The sequence below is a fragment of the Gossypium arboreum genome, chromosome 8 (assembly GCF_025698485.1).
Source record: "Gossypium arboreum isolate Shixiya-1 chromosome 8, ASM2569848v2, whole genome shotgun sequence".
NCBI classification, from domain to species: domain Eukaryota; kingdom Viridiplantae; phylum Streptophyta; class Magnoliopsida; order Malvales; family Malvaceae; genus Gossypium; species Gossypium arboreum.
Genome location: NC_069077.1, coordinates 69,214,150 through 69,227,989, shown reverse-complemented (window position 1 = coordinate 69,227,989; position 13,840 = coordinate 69,214,150). Strand labels below are relative to the sequence as shown.

General features: G+C 35.1%; 1 non-coding gene across 1 annotated transcript; it reads left to right on the top strand.

Moving 5' to 3' along the window:
* The first annotated feature begins 9,732 nt into the window (after positions 1-9,732).
* Positions 9,733-9,839, top strand: LOC128279917 (small nucleolar RNA R71). Its single transcript, XR_008270102.1, has one exon. It is a non-coding gene; the product is annotated as a small nucleolar RNA R71 (small nucleolar RNA).
* Positions 9,840-13,840: the final 4,001 nt, after the last annotated feature.

Genomic DNA, 13,840 nt, shown 5'->3' with positions numbered 1-13,840 from the left:
ACTTAATTTTTAAAATTATATTAACAATTTGATAAACAAAAACAATATAATTGAGAAGTGATGAAAACTTAAGTATATGAAACTAAATACAATTATCCCTAATGCAATTTATCCTAAGTATGCAAACTATATGAATGAAATAGATTTTAGTAGAATTAACATAATAAGCAACAATTATAACATAAATAAGCTAGGACAGTTACTTTAATTAAACTCAAATTATTATCAATGTGCTTATCAATATTCAGAAAAACTGTCCATGGCAACTCGATCTTTCATGAGTTTGGAAACCACATTAGGTCCTTTTGGAATCCTTTACTTAGTAAATACGCATTTTACTAATCCTTATTTACTAAAAGTTTCTTAGTATTCATGCGAGGTAACAGAGACGTGTTAGGTTTGAAACAGTTTAATCACACAAATCTAAAAACTATGCAGATAATAGAGCCTGGTTAGGGTTGTTATGTAACCTACAATTTAATCGGGTTGTTATGTAACCCAAATCAAAGTGGCTATCACCCAAGACTCTGACAGATGAGGGCTCCTTCATTCCTTCGCTTCGCTCCTTTACTGATGGCTCTCCGAGGTGGCTGACCAAGGGCTCTTTAAAAGGCTAATTTGCTAAAAATCTTTATCCAAAAATGATTATAGGCATGAGGGCTAAGAGAGTTGATAGAGAAGAGAATAATGAATGAGTGAGGAATGATTGAGGGAAGAGCGATGATTAGAAAAGTGAGAAATGGAGTCTTATTTATAGGTGAGGCAAGGGAGCTAGTTTGCTAAAAATAGGAGTGTCCATCTTTGGAAAATTCATCCAAGGGTGGCCAGCCATGATTTGTGGAAATTTGGCTAATTTTTGCTTGATTTAAGTGCGATAACATCATCAGGATCAGGACTCAGCCAATTGCAAATCTCCAGGTAAATCTCTGATTTCTTCAACTCTTTAAGGACATTGTGTAATTAAACCAAATTTTGATTTATGAACATCCACATGCAGCCGAATTTTGGGTTGACTTGGTTCTCCATTTGAATGGTTTTGTAATTAACATAAAGCTCTCAGACCTATTCAGCAATAGTAGATAATTTAGAGGACCAAAGAATGTAATTTAACCACTTTAATTAATCAATTTACTTAATTAATTGAAACCTAATTTATTAATGAAACACATTAAAATAAATTATTAAATATAACTTTATATTTTATTATTTAATTTAATTATGCATGGCCCCACTTTATAGTTTGAAAATATAATATGTTCAAATTAATATAAAAGAAGCCATTTTCGCATGAAACCTATATAATAAAGCATAAAATCACATTTTAATAATTTCTATGCCCCAATTTCATATTTTCATATAATTCATTAATTTATTAAGCAATACTTGGTTTTAACAACAAATTTAAGTAAAAAGGAGACGAATTATATAGGAAAAATCCTATATATTTTTCAGTTTCCCCACCCCCAAACTTAAATCATTGGTCGTCCCGAGTAATGTTCATGCACAGCACAAGGTTTTGCTAAAGTAAAATTGCTACAAGTGTAAGCAGCATCAATCCTTTCCCCATAATCATGTATTAATAAACTCATGCTCATAGATCTTCTTTATTAACCAGTAGTATGTATATATGTTATAGCCGTAGATAATATTCTTCATTCAAAATAATTTCTCATCAATCAAGCAAAACAATTATAAGGCCTATTTATGATCTTCATATGTTGAACTTAGTACTTCCTCTCCACTAATGTAGGTAACATAATCATCAAATGAATAGGTCTTTTATAAGGTTGTAATAGGGCTCGGTTAGAGGTAAGTATTTAAGTGATGGGACATTTCGGCTTCAAAATCTTAACCTTTAACTTTGTCTTGGATTTCTCGAAATTCAACCTTTTTCTTTAAGTGATCCTTTGGAATACCCCCAAACTTATTTTGAACTCATCCTCATACATTTTTTCTTTGTGGAAACTGAGCAAACTTTTCTTCGCTCTTTCTTTTTCTTTTTTTTTTTCCTTTTTTTTAAGCATGAACACGTACATCCTTTGAAAATTTCCTCAAATGTCATTTACCAAGACAACTTTAGCTAAGACAGGTGCACAAAATTGGGATAATTTCAAAAGATGGAGATATGGCTTGTAATGTAGGTTCATTGCAATAAACAAGCCTTTTAAGCTTAAAATTATAGTTTCAAGGGTCTAATATCATAAGGTGAGCTTGAAAAGGCTCAGACGGTCCAAAGAGATAGTGCCTATATCATTTTAGATTTTTATGTCTCTTAGGATTTCGCCTCAAGAAGGTTACTAAGTCAATTCTAAAGATATAAACCTTCATGCATGTCTAATCTCAAAAGAAACTAAGTTTTCATGGCAAACATTACCTAAGACTAAGATCATACAATCATTCCATTCTTCATGATAACATACAATCACTCAGATAAAATCATCATTCATGCTCGCATACAAGCTATCTCATTAACAAAGAATTTTTCTAAACATTCATTTATTAAAACATACTCATGAAAGAAATGATTGAAACATACTTGAAAATTTTAAAGGTTTTGAACAATTTATTTGCCTTACCCCCCTTTAAAAAGAAGCAATGTCCTCATTGCAAGAACAAAGTAATGGATGAAAACTAAACACCAGGTAAGGTTAAAAAAGAAAGAGAGGTGAGTCATTAAGACTGCTTAAATACCAAGTCTTTCCTCATAATCCAATCCTAGACATGTTCATTCCCTTTACCACATCACTTAGTCTTTTTCTTTTTAAAATAGCATTTATTCATGTTTGCTATGTTTTATTTTGTAGAAATTAAATCTTAGTTACTAAAGAAACAAATTCCTAAAGACCTAAAATAAATAAATAAAAAGACAAGAATCCCCCCCTTTTATTTTTCTGACTCATTCCCCTTGTCTTCTTTAGCTCTTTCTACGCTTGTATAATCAGTATCTTACGTCCATGTCTCAAAGATAGCATCTGGGAACTTAGGAACAAAAGTGTTAGAGATATTCTTAGAAGCATTTCGAATCAAATCATCTCTAATTTTTGCATATTTCCAGTAAGTTTGTTCTTGATTGTGCATGAACTTGTACATATCCATAAACATTGACAACTCTGATTTCCTTGAAGTACTTGTAGAAGTTGGCATGGGAGTTGTATATTCAGGTTCAACACTTAGCTTGATTGGTTCTTCTTCTGGCTCAACCCTTGGTTTAGGGTTTTCAGATCCTTCAACTAGTTTAGGACTATTTGGTTCCTTATTAGATTATTCTTCTTCAGTGGCTATAACTGATTCAACTTCAATTTCATTTGTTGACTCCTCAATATCTGGCTCAGTTGGTTCTTCTTGCTCACTTTGATTCAGCTCATGCACCTTCTCTACTAACCTTTCAAAATCATGACTTGTAATGTACCCTTGGACATATTGCCCCTTCAAATTCACTTGCGTTTTAACACGGGCCCTTAAGTAAAGTGAAGTGATTAATGATGGGAAATAAGCACTTCCTGTCTTCTTTTTAGCATAGTCATAAATCTCCTTGGGAATAATTTTCCCAGCATTAATGGACTTTTCTGTCAAGATTGCATATAACAAGAGCATTCATTCCATTGAGATGGTGGAACTATGTGAGATAGGCATAAAATTATAGCGAACAAAATAAAGCCATACATTTGCTATAGGTTTTAGGTATTCCCTTTGGTAAGAATGGCTTCCATACTTTCTTATAATCCATTGGGATCCCGGATTTGTCACAACATCAAGTACTTGTTATATAAAATCCCAATTTATGTTGTTCATCATAGGGTAGTACTCATCTTCTTCAACATCAGGTAAGTTAAACAAATCATTGATGGACTTAGAAGTAACAGGTACCCTTTTCTTCCGAACGATGACCTCAGTAGCATCTTGTGTGGTCAAACTTGCATAGAACTCTCGAACTAGTTTATCATCAGGAGGCAAACGAGCATCACAAAATAGTTCCCACTTGAGAGCATTGATTATCTTTCTAATTGAGGGATAACCATAAAACCATTACTCTTCAAGTTAAAACCATTTTTCAACATCATAGGTTGATGCTTGAAATTGAATCAAATCTCTCGATCACAATCGGGTTTTCAGGAGTAGTCTTCGACGATCTAGTTCTTTTGTGAGACATGGTATTTTCCCAAAAATTTGGCAAAGTTCTACTTACAGGGGAAGAAGAGAAATTGGCAAGTGGGTAAGATCTGCTTTGGTGAACCTTGCGACGGCGAAGAGGTTACGGTGATAAAGGCAGTGTACAGCAACAATGGTGGTGTGCGGCAGCGATAGCGGCTACGTGCTGCAGCAACGTTGATGCTCAGGCGATCTCTTTGCGACGATTATAAGAGATTTTTGCAAAAGGGGAGGAGACTAGGGTTTCTTTCAGAATTTGAGGTTGACGGCACAAGAGAAAAGTTTAAGGATTTTTTGAGTTTAAGCAAATAGCTTTGAGGGATATGAAAAATAGTAGAATGAATAGGGGTTTATATAGGGAAAATTAGCGCAATATGTAGCAAAAACTTAGCTACACTAGGGTTACTTGGGCAACAGGCAATGGAAGTGGCGGCAATAGGTGTGGAGTTTTCCCTCTTTTTGTTATCTTGGGCCTCAAATTCAGATGTATCTTACTAACAAAAACTGATTAGTACTTGTCCCAAATTTGACCCCCTTTATTAACATTAAAATTTAAAATTTAAACAAAACAAATGAAACTAAAAAAATATTTAAATCTTAAATAGAAAATTTCTTCTCAATAAATTACATTAAATTAATCCTAGGAAAGGTTGGAGGGGTCACAGTGGTTCAGCTTAAGTATCAATCTCCTTAGACAGAATTAATTAAATGTACTAAATTAAGAAAATAAATCCTAATTATTTATTTATTTACAAAACAAGTTTATGAAAAATCAAGGGTCTGTTAATTTGAATGATGATTCAACTCGCTCAAAGTCACCATCCCAATAATGTTTGAGACGTTGACCATTGACTTTAAACGTACCTCCGTAATTGTCGTATAATTCAACAGCTCTATAAGGAGAAACTTGATAGATGGTATAAGGTCCTTTCAATCGGGATTTCAGCTTCCCAAGAAATAACTTCAGCCTTGAATTAAACAACAAAACCTTCTAACCTTCTTTAAACTGACGAGGTCATATATGACTATCATGCCATCTTTTTTATCTTTCATTATACATTTTGGTATTCTCATTGGAAAACAGTCTCAGCTCTTCCAACTCATCCAATTGTAACATCCTTCTCTCACCGCCTTACTTAAGATCAAAATTCAACTTCTTCAAAGCCCAGTGAGCTCTATTCTCTAACTCTAATGGTAAATGACATGCCTTCCCAAAAACAAACCGATAAGGAGTCATTCTTAACGATGCCTTAAATGTTGTTCGATAGGCCCATAATGCATCATCGAGCCTTCGAGACCAATCTTTTCTGCTGAGGCATACTACCTTTTCAAGGATACTTTTCATTTCACGATTCACTCTTTCAACTTGCCCATTGGACTAGGGGTGATAAGTAGTAGCAATCTTTTCTTCACATCATATTTGTCAAGCAACCACTTAAGCCACTTGTTCACAAAACGAGAACCTTAATCACTAATAATAGCTCTTAGTGTCCCAAATCGTGTAAAGACATGCTTATGTAGGAATCACATGACTACCTTAGCATCATTTGTAAGGTACGCTTTAGCTTTAACCCACTTGGATACATAGTCCACGGCAACTAAGATGTATTTGTTCCCATATGAAGAAGGAAACGAGCCTAAAAAGTCAATGCCCCATACGTCGAATAATTCAATCTCTAAAATATTTGTTAAAGGCATTTCATTCCTCTTTGATATGCTTCTACTCCTTTGGCATCTATCACAGTTCTTCACATAGGCATAAGCATCTTTAAATAGTGTAGGCCAAAAGAAACCTGCTTGCAAAACCTTAGCTGTAGTACGTGCACCACCAAATTGTCCCCCACTTGGAGGTGAATGGAAATAATATAAGATCTCAGCAATCTCACTTTCAACTACACACTTTCGGATTATATTATCTGCACACTGTTTAAACAAGAACAGGTCTTCCCAGAAATAATATCGACTATCATGAAGGAATTTCTTCCTTTGTTAGTATGTCATTTCTTGAGGAATTATTTTACATGCAAGATAATTGGAAAAATCAGCAAACCAAGGTGTTTCATGAATTTGAGTCACCTCAAATAAGTGTTCATCTGGGAAATTCTTATTGATAGGCACATGTGATTGAGTTACCTCACTTTACTCCAACCTCGACAGATGATCAGCTACTTGATTTTGAACACCTTTTCTCTCTTGGATCTCAAGGTCAAATTCTTGGAGTAAAAGTACCTAATGAATTAGCCTTGGTTTTGCATCTTTCTTCGTGAGCAAATATTTAATGGTCGCATGGTCAGTAAATACTGTAACTTTGGTACCTATAAGATATGAGCAGAAATTTTCAAAAGCAAAGACTATAGCAAATATTTCCTTTTTAGTTACCGTATAATTGATTTGGGCTCCCGTTAAGGTTCTACTTGCATAGTAAATGGGATGGAACACTTTATTTTTTCTTTGACCCATCACAGCTCCAACAGCATAATCACTTGCATCGCACATCAACTCAAAAGGTGTGCTTGAATCAGGTGTAATGATTATTTGGGCTGAGATTAACCCTTTTTTAAGCTCTTCAAAAGCTTCTAAACATGCTTTGTTAAAATCAATCACGGCATCTTTCTCTAACAACAAACACAATGGTTTAGAAATTTTTGAAAAATCTTTGATAAACCTTCAGTAAAAACTACCATGGCTTAAGAAACTTCTGACTCCTTTCACATTCATTGGGGTCGGTAATCTTTCAATTACGTCCACCTTGGCTTTGTCGACATCAATTCTTTTTTTTTTTTGAAATTCTCTGCCCTAAGACAATCCCTTCCTTAACCATAAAATGGCATTTCTCCCAGTTAAGGACGAGATTCGTCTCTTCACATCTCTTCAGTAAGTTAGCCAAATTACTCAAACAAATATCACAAGTGTTACCAAAAATAGAAAATTCATCCATGAAAACCTGAACAAAATTTTCAGCCGTATCAATGAATATTACCATCATGCATCGTTGAAAGGTTACAGGTGCATTGCATAAACCAAAAGGCATTCGCCTAAAAGCAAACGTACAGTAAGGACTAGTAAAGCTTGATTTATGTTGGTCTTCCAGGGCTACAACTATTTGGTTATATCCCGAATAACCATCTAAAAAATAATAGACTTCATTACCTGCCAGTCGATCTAACATTTGATCCATAAAAGGTAACTGAAAATGGTCCTTCTATGTGGCTTTATTTAGCTTTCTATAGTCAACACAAATTCTCCAACCAGTAACAGTTCTTGTTGGGATGAATTCGCTACGCTCATTTTCAACAATTGTAATTCAACCTTTCTTTGGCACACACTGCACCGGACTTACCCACGAACTATCTAAAATAGGATAGATGATTCCTACATCTAACCATTTAATCACTTCCTTTCTCACAACTTCCTTCACAATAGGATTAAGCCTCCTTTGCCCATCAATTCGAGCTTTTCCACCTTCCTCTAGAATAATTTTTTTGCATGCAAAATGAAGGGCTTATACCTTAAATATCAGCTATGGTCCAACCAATTACTTTCTTAAATTTCTTTAGAATATCAATTAGTTGCTCCTCTTGATCTTTTGTCAGTTCTGTTGAAATAATCACAGGCGAAGTGGAATGGTCACCTAAATAAAAGTATTTCAAATAGGAAGGAAGTACCTTTAGTTCAAATGTAGGTGGTTCTTCAATTGACAATTTGAATTGTACAAATTCTCTGACTTCCAACTCCAACGGTTCAAACTGTGTGGATTGAATAAAATTTCTCGTATTCGCTTCCACTAGAACCATGTTTTCTTTACTTTCTTCATCCTCTAAAGGGTCAAACCCTAAGGATTTCTCCAATGGATCTTCTTCAAAATTGCTTTCCATAGAAATCAAGGTTTCTAACTCTTCCATAACTAAACACTCTTCTGTCGGATCGGGAAATTTCATCGCTTTAAGAATGTTAAAAGTAACGTGATCATCATGAATTTGTATGGTAAGTTTGCCTTTCTGTACATCAGTTAACGTTCTTCCAGTCGCTAGGAAAGGGCCCCAAGGATAATTGGCACTTCCTTATCTGCTTCAAAATCTAGAATAATAAAATCAGTAGGAAAAATAAATTTATCGACTCTTACCAAAACATCCTCGATCTTTCCTTCGGGGTATGCTAAATATTGATCCGCTAGCTGGAGTGTCACAATTGTTTGTCTTACTTCTTCTATCCCTAGCATCTTGAAAATAAACTTAGGCATCAAGTTGATACTTGCTCCTAAGTCACACAAAGCTTTACCACAATAAGATTCACTAATGTTACAGGGTATCATAAAACTTACTGGATCCTTCAATTTCAGTGGCAGCTTGTTCTGCAAGAACGCACTGTACTCCTTTGTCAGGGCGACAGTCTCATACTCAATCAGTCGTTTCTTCTTGGATAGTACATCCTTCATAAACTTCACGTAATTCGACATTTGTTCTAAAGCCTCCACCAATGGAATATTGATGTGTAATTGCTTCAGAACATCCAAAAACTTCTTGAATTGCACCTCCTGTTTCTACTTGTGTTGTTGCAATCTTTGTGGATATGAAGGTGATGGAACTTTTAGTTGAACCGGACAACTCTTCTGAGTAGGTAAATCTGCATTCATAGAAGATGTTAAAGTATCTGAATTCACTAAGTTAGGATTTACCTTGTCAGTCTTTATAGATTCTGATTCCTTTGGTATAGGAATATCAATAGCTGGTTGATTCTTCTCAACGGGCTTAACTTCGACCTCAATCAATCAGGGGTTCCAAAATTTTACCACTTCACAATGTCACTACCTTGATATGTTCTTTACCCAAGTTTCTTGGGTTCTCAGTATCGCTCGGCAAGGTTCCTTGCGGTCCATTACGAAGCTCCGTAGCTAATTGGCCCATTTGGTTTTACAAATTTTTCAGTGTTGCTACTTGGCTCTAGATCAAAGCATTTTTCTTTTCCATGTAGGCTTTCAACAAGTTTTCCAAACTATTTGGTGATTCAACTTGGACTAGTTTTGGAGCTTGCTGATTAAACCCTTGAGATTGGTTGGGTCTATGCTGCATAAAGTTGTTGTTCGGTCCATTTCCTTAGTTGCTCCAAGAAAAGTTGGGGTGATTACACCATGAAGGATTATAGAAGTTGGAATGGGGTTCTTGTCCACTCCTATTTTGGTGTTGGTTCCTCACATAATACACTGACTCGGGATTCAATGGGCAATTCTCGAAAGAATGACCTTCCCCACAGTACATACAGGAAATTACTTCAAACGAACCTGATGGCTGAGTTGCAAAATTATTAGCACTATTAGCGGTAAACTGATTTAACATAGAGGAAATAGATGATTCCTAAGCTGATAAAGAAGTGAGAGCATCAATTTCATGAACTCCGGCTACTCATCTTCCTAAAGCTATTTGATTTGTTGGCCATTGATAGTTATTGCTTCCGATCTTCTCGATAATCTCATAAGCCTCATTATAAGACTTAGACAAAATTGCACCATTCATAGAAGCATCTACCATCAATCTTGTATGTGCATTGAAACCATTATAGAATGTCTCCAACTGGATACAATGAGGAATGCCATGATGAGGACATTTACAATGTAACTTCTTGAAACGCTCTTAAGCCTCATATAAAGACTCGTCATCTAATTGTTAGAAAGTTGTATTCTCGTTCCTCAACTTAGCATTCTTGCTAGGTAAGAAATACTTAACCAAAAATCTCTTTTCCAATTCTTGCCACGTAGATATAGAACATGGTGGCAATGAATTGAGCCATGCTCGTGCTCGATCTCACAACGAGTATGGAAACAACTTCAACCTCAGTGCGTCTTCAGTCACACCGGCTATCTTAAATGAATCACTCACCTCCATAAACAATCAAAGGTGGAGATGTGGATCTTCCGTGGGAATACCACTAAATTGGCCCACCGTTTGTAGCATTCGAAACATCTTTGGTTTCAATTCGAATTGGGTTGCCTTAATATCTGGGCTTCTAAATCTTGGATTTAACTCATTGAAAAGTGGCACAGTATATTATCTGAAGCATCGATCCCTATCATCGGCAATGAGGATAGGATTTCGTACATGTTCGGCTTTATTACCTTGGTCTTGATTCTGATTTCGAAGGTCCATCTCGTTCTATCTCTGAGCTATTCGTTCACGTCTTCTTTGTTTGAAAGTTTGCTCAATTTTAAGGTCTACTAGTAGTAAATCAATAATCCAATCTATGCTCATAAACACCTGAAAAGAAAATCACAAAATTAAAAAGAATAAGTTAGTAATGTTAGAAATAACCAAATTGAAAATAAATAATTTTACAAAAAATAACTATGGCAACAATTGACAATCCCTGGCAACGGCGTTAAAAATTATAACGCTCGGGTTTGTACAAGTGTATACAATCATTATCAAGTAATAAGTAAGTATTGAGTTATCGTCTCCACAGGGATTGTATTTGTGCTAGGTCACTTAATTTGTAAAATTATATTGACAATTTGATAAATAAAAACAATATAATTAAGAAGTGATGAAAAATTAAGTATTTGACACTAAATGCAATGGTCCCTAATGCAATTTATCCTTAGTATGCAAACTATATGAATGAAATAGATTTTAGCAGAATTAACACAATAAGCAACAATTATAACATAAATAAGCTAGGACAATTATTTTAATTAAACTCAAATTATTATCAACATGCTTATCAATGTTCGAAAAAACATTCCATGGCAACTCGATCTTTCATGAGTTTCGAAACCACGTTAGGTCCTTTTAGAATCCTTTACTTAGTAAATATGCATTTTATTGATCCTTATTTACTAAGGGTTTCTTAGTATTCGTGCAAGGTAACAGGGACGTGTTAGGTTTGAAACAGTTTAATTACATAAATCTAAAAACTATGTAGATAACAGAGCCTGGTTTAGGTTGTTATGTAACCTACAATTTAATCGGGTTAGGATCTAAATTAAGCATGCACATTTTAATTTTGTGTCCATTAGTCGTAGTCTAGTTAGGAACGCTCAGCTAATTCAGGTGCATTTCAATCACATATGAATGAAATACAAACTTGATTTTAATTGAAAACATGATCGATTGAGGCACAAACATTATAAGCATGAATCAAATAAATATTATTTAATCAAAATAATCATCCTAGCTTAAATAAAATTAAGCTATCATTGTTGTAAACAAGAACAGTAAGCACATAGCAAACATTCTTGAATTAAGTTAAAGAAAAGAAAGATTAAACCCAAATCAAAGTTGCTATTACCCAAGACTTTGACTGACGAGGGTTCCTTCATTCCTTGCTTCGCTCCTTTGCTGATGGCTCTCCAAGGTGGCCGACCAAGCGTTTTTTAAGAGGCTAATTTGCTAAAAATCTTTATGCAAAGATGATGATAGGCTGATAGGCATGAGGGCTAAGAGAGTTGAGAGAGGAGAGAATAATGAATGAGTGAGGGATGACTGAGGGATAAGGGATGATTAGAAAAGTGAAAAATGGGGTCTTATTTACAGGTAAGGCAAGGGAGCTAGTTTGCTAAAAATAGGAGTGTCCATCTTTTGTAAATTCATCCAAGGGTGGCCGGCCATGATTTGTGGAAATGTGGCTGATTTTTTCTTAATTTAAGTGCCACAACATCATCAGGATTAGGACTCAGTCAATTGCAAATCTCCAGGTAAATCTCTAATTTCTTCATCTCTTCAAGGACCTTGTGTAATTAAACCAAAATTTGATTTATGAACATCCACATGCAGCCGAATTTTGGGTTGACTTTGTGACAGCCCAAAATTGACCCTAGTCGGGAAGTGGTTTCGGGACCGCTAAACCGAGTCACCGAAATGTTTGAACGTAATATTTATTGTCTAGAATATGTATTTATGAATGTGTGAAAATTTCAAGCTTCGATTTAGTCGATTGCATGTGAATTCAGTTATTAGGACTTGTGTGACACTTTTGAAATGTGATAGGCTAATCTATAAGGACCTAATAGTGCATGTAATCAAAAGGGGGGACTTGCATGTCAAATTTCCCCTAATAGCTAGTGGCCGCCATGACAAGGATTATGGGTAAAAACATGTCATAAAACATGTTGGGACAATGGTGTATGTAAGAAAAAATAAAATAATGAGCATGGGAATTTAATAATGAAAGGGAACAAAAAAAAAGAGAATGGTGAGTGTCCCCCCCCCTTTGCCGTGAGTTGAAGAAAAGAGAAGAAAAAAATTTGTTGTTCATCCTTTTTTTTTCATTTCTTTGAGCTGAAATTCTAAGGAAGAAGGAAGGGGTTCTTGCTTTATGCTTGGTTTGGAAGAGAATTAGGAGGAGGTTGGGCCATACTTGTGTCTAGATTAAGCTCAAGATCCTAAAGGAGAGGCGTACAACAAGGGGAAATCGAAGGTCATCGAGTAGCCGACTTGGAATTATTTTACACCACACAAGGTAGGTCACTAAGCATATATTTTGTATTGATTTAAATAGACATAATGTCTATGTAATTATGCCAAAAGGAATGATAAATTTATATACATGTATGTATGTGGTGATGAAAGTATTGAATGAAAAGAAAAGAGGTGAGATGTATTGAGTTGTTGATTTCGGCACTAAGTGTGCGGGTATAAACATTTGTGATCATGAGAATGGCACTAAGTGTGCGGGTTTAAAATTTGTACAGCACTAAGTGTGCGAGTTTGATCATATAGCACTAAGTGTGCGAGTTGATTATATAGCACTAAGTGTGCGGACTCACTATATGCTTTTGAATCACTATTGACACTGAGTGTGCGACATTATTGAGTCGATCACGGACAGCGGATCAGGTAAGTACCTTGAGTTCATGGCTAATAGGCGCTATGTTTATATTTGGAGTTGAGCTTGGTAAGTTTCGAACCTATGTGACAATTTAAATTGAAGTCACGTACATAAGAATTATCGTGGAATAAGTGAAAGGTCATGTAGATGTATGATTGTAACGAAAACAAAATGGTGTATAAAATGCTTCAAATATCCTATTGATTAGTATATGGAATGTGAATGTGTAACTTGGTATGAGATTGAATCGAAAGGTCTAAGGAACTATGGTATAGTTCGGTTTGAATGGAGTAATTAGCCTCGTTCCATTTTGTTTCCTCTTGCGATAATGTTATTAATGGTTGGTAGTGCATTGCTTATGACTTACTGAGTTATATACTCATTCGGTGTTTGCTTGTCACCTATTTTAGGTTTCTGGACTCGACTTTTGTGTATTCGGGACCGTCATCGAAGTCATCACACCGGCTAACAACTTTTGGTATTTTCTTCGTAGTTGGTCTAGGAGTACATTTCGGCATGTATAGGCTGTTATGCTTTGTTGAAATTTGGTATGTAAACTTTTAGCCATGCGAAAATGGCGTAAATGTTCGGTTGGAATTGGTTTTGTGATGTTTGGACACAAATCATGGTTATAATTTGGGACATGCATGATGAATTATTAGTTAAATCAAGGAAAAGTCATGAAATAGGCATAGTTTGTTTTAGTAATAGATGCTGACAGCAGCAGTGGTGTGGATGTGAAAAATCACTAAAAATAGCAGGAGTGGAATTAAATAGTGAATAAATTATGTAAATGAGCCTTGATGAATCTACTTTCATATGGAAGAAACGAAACGGTCATATGAGTTGTATATTGAGAGATATTTAAGTATTC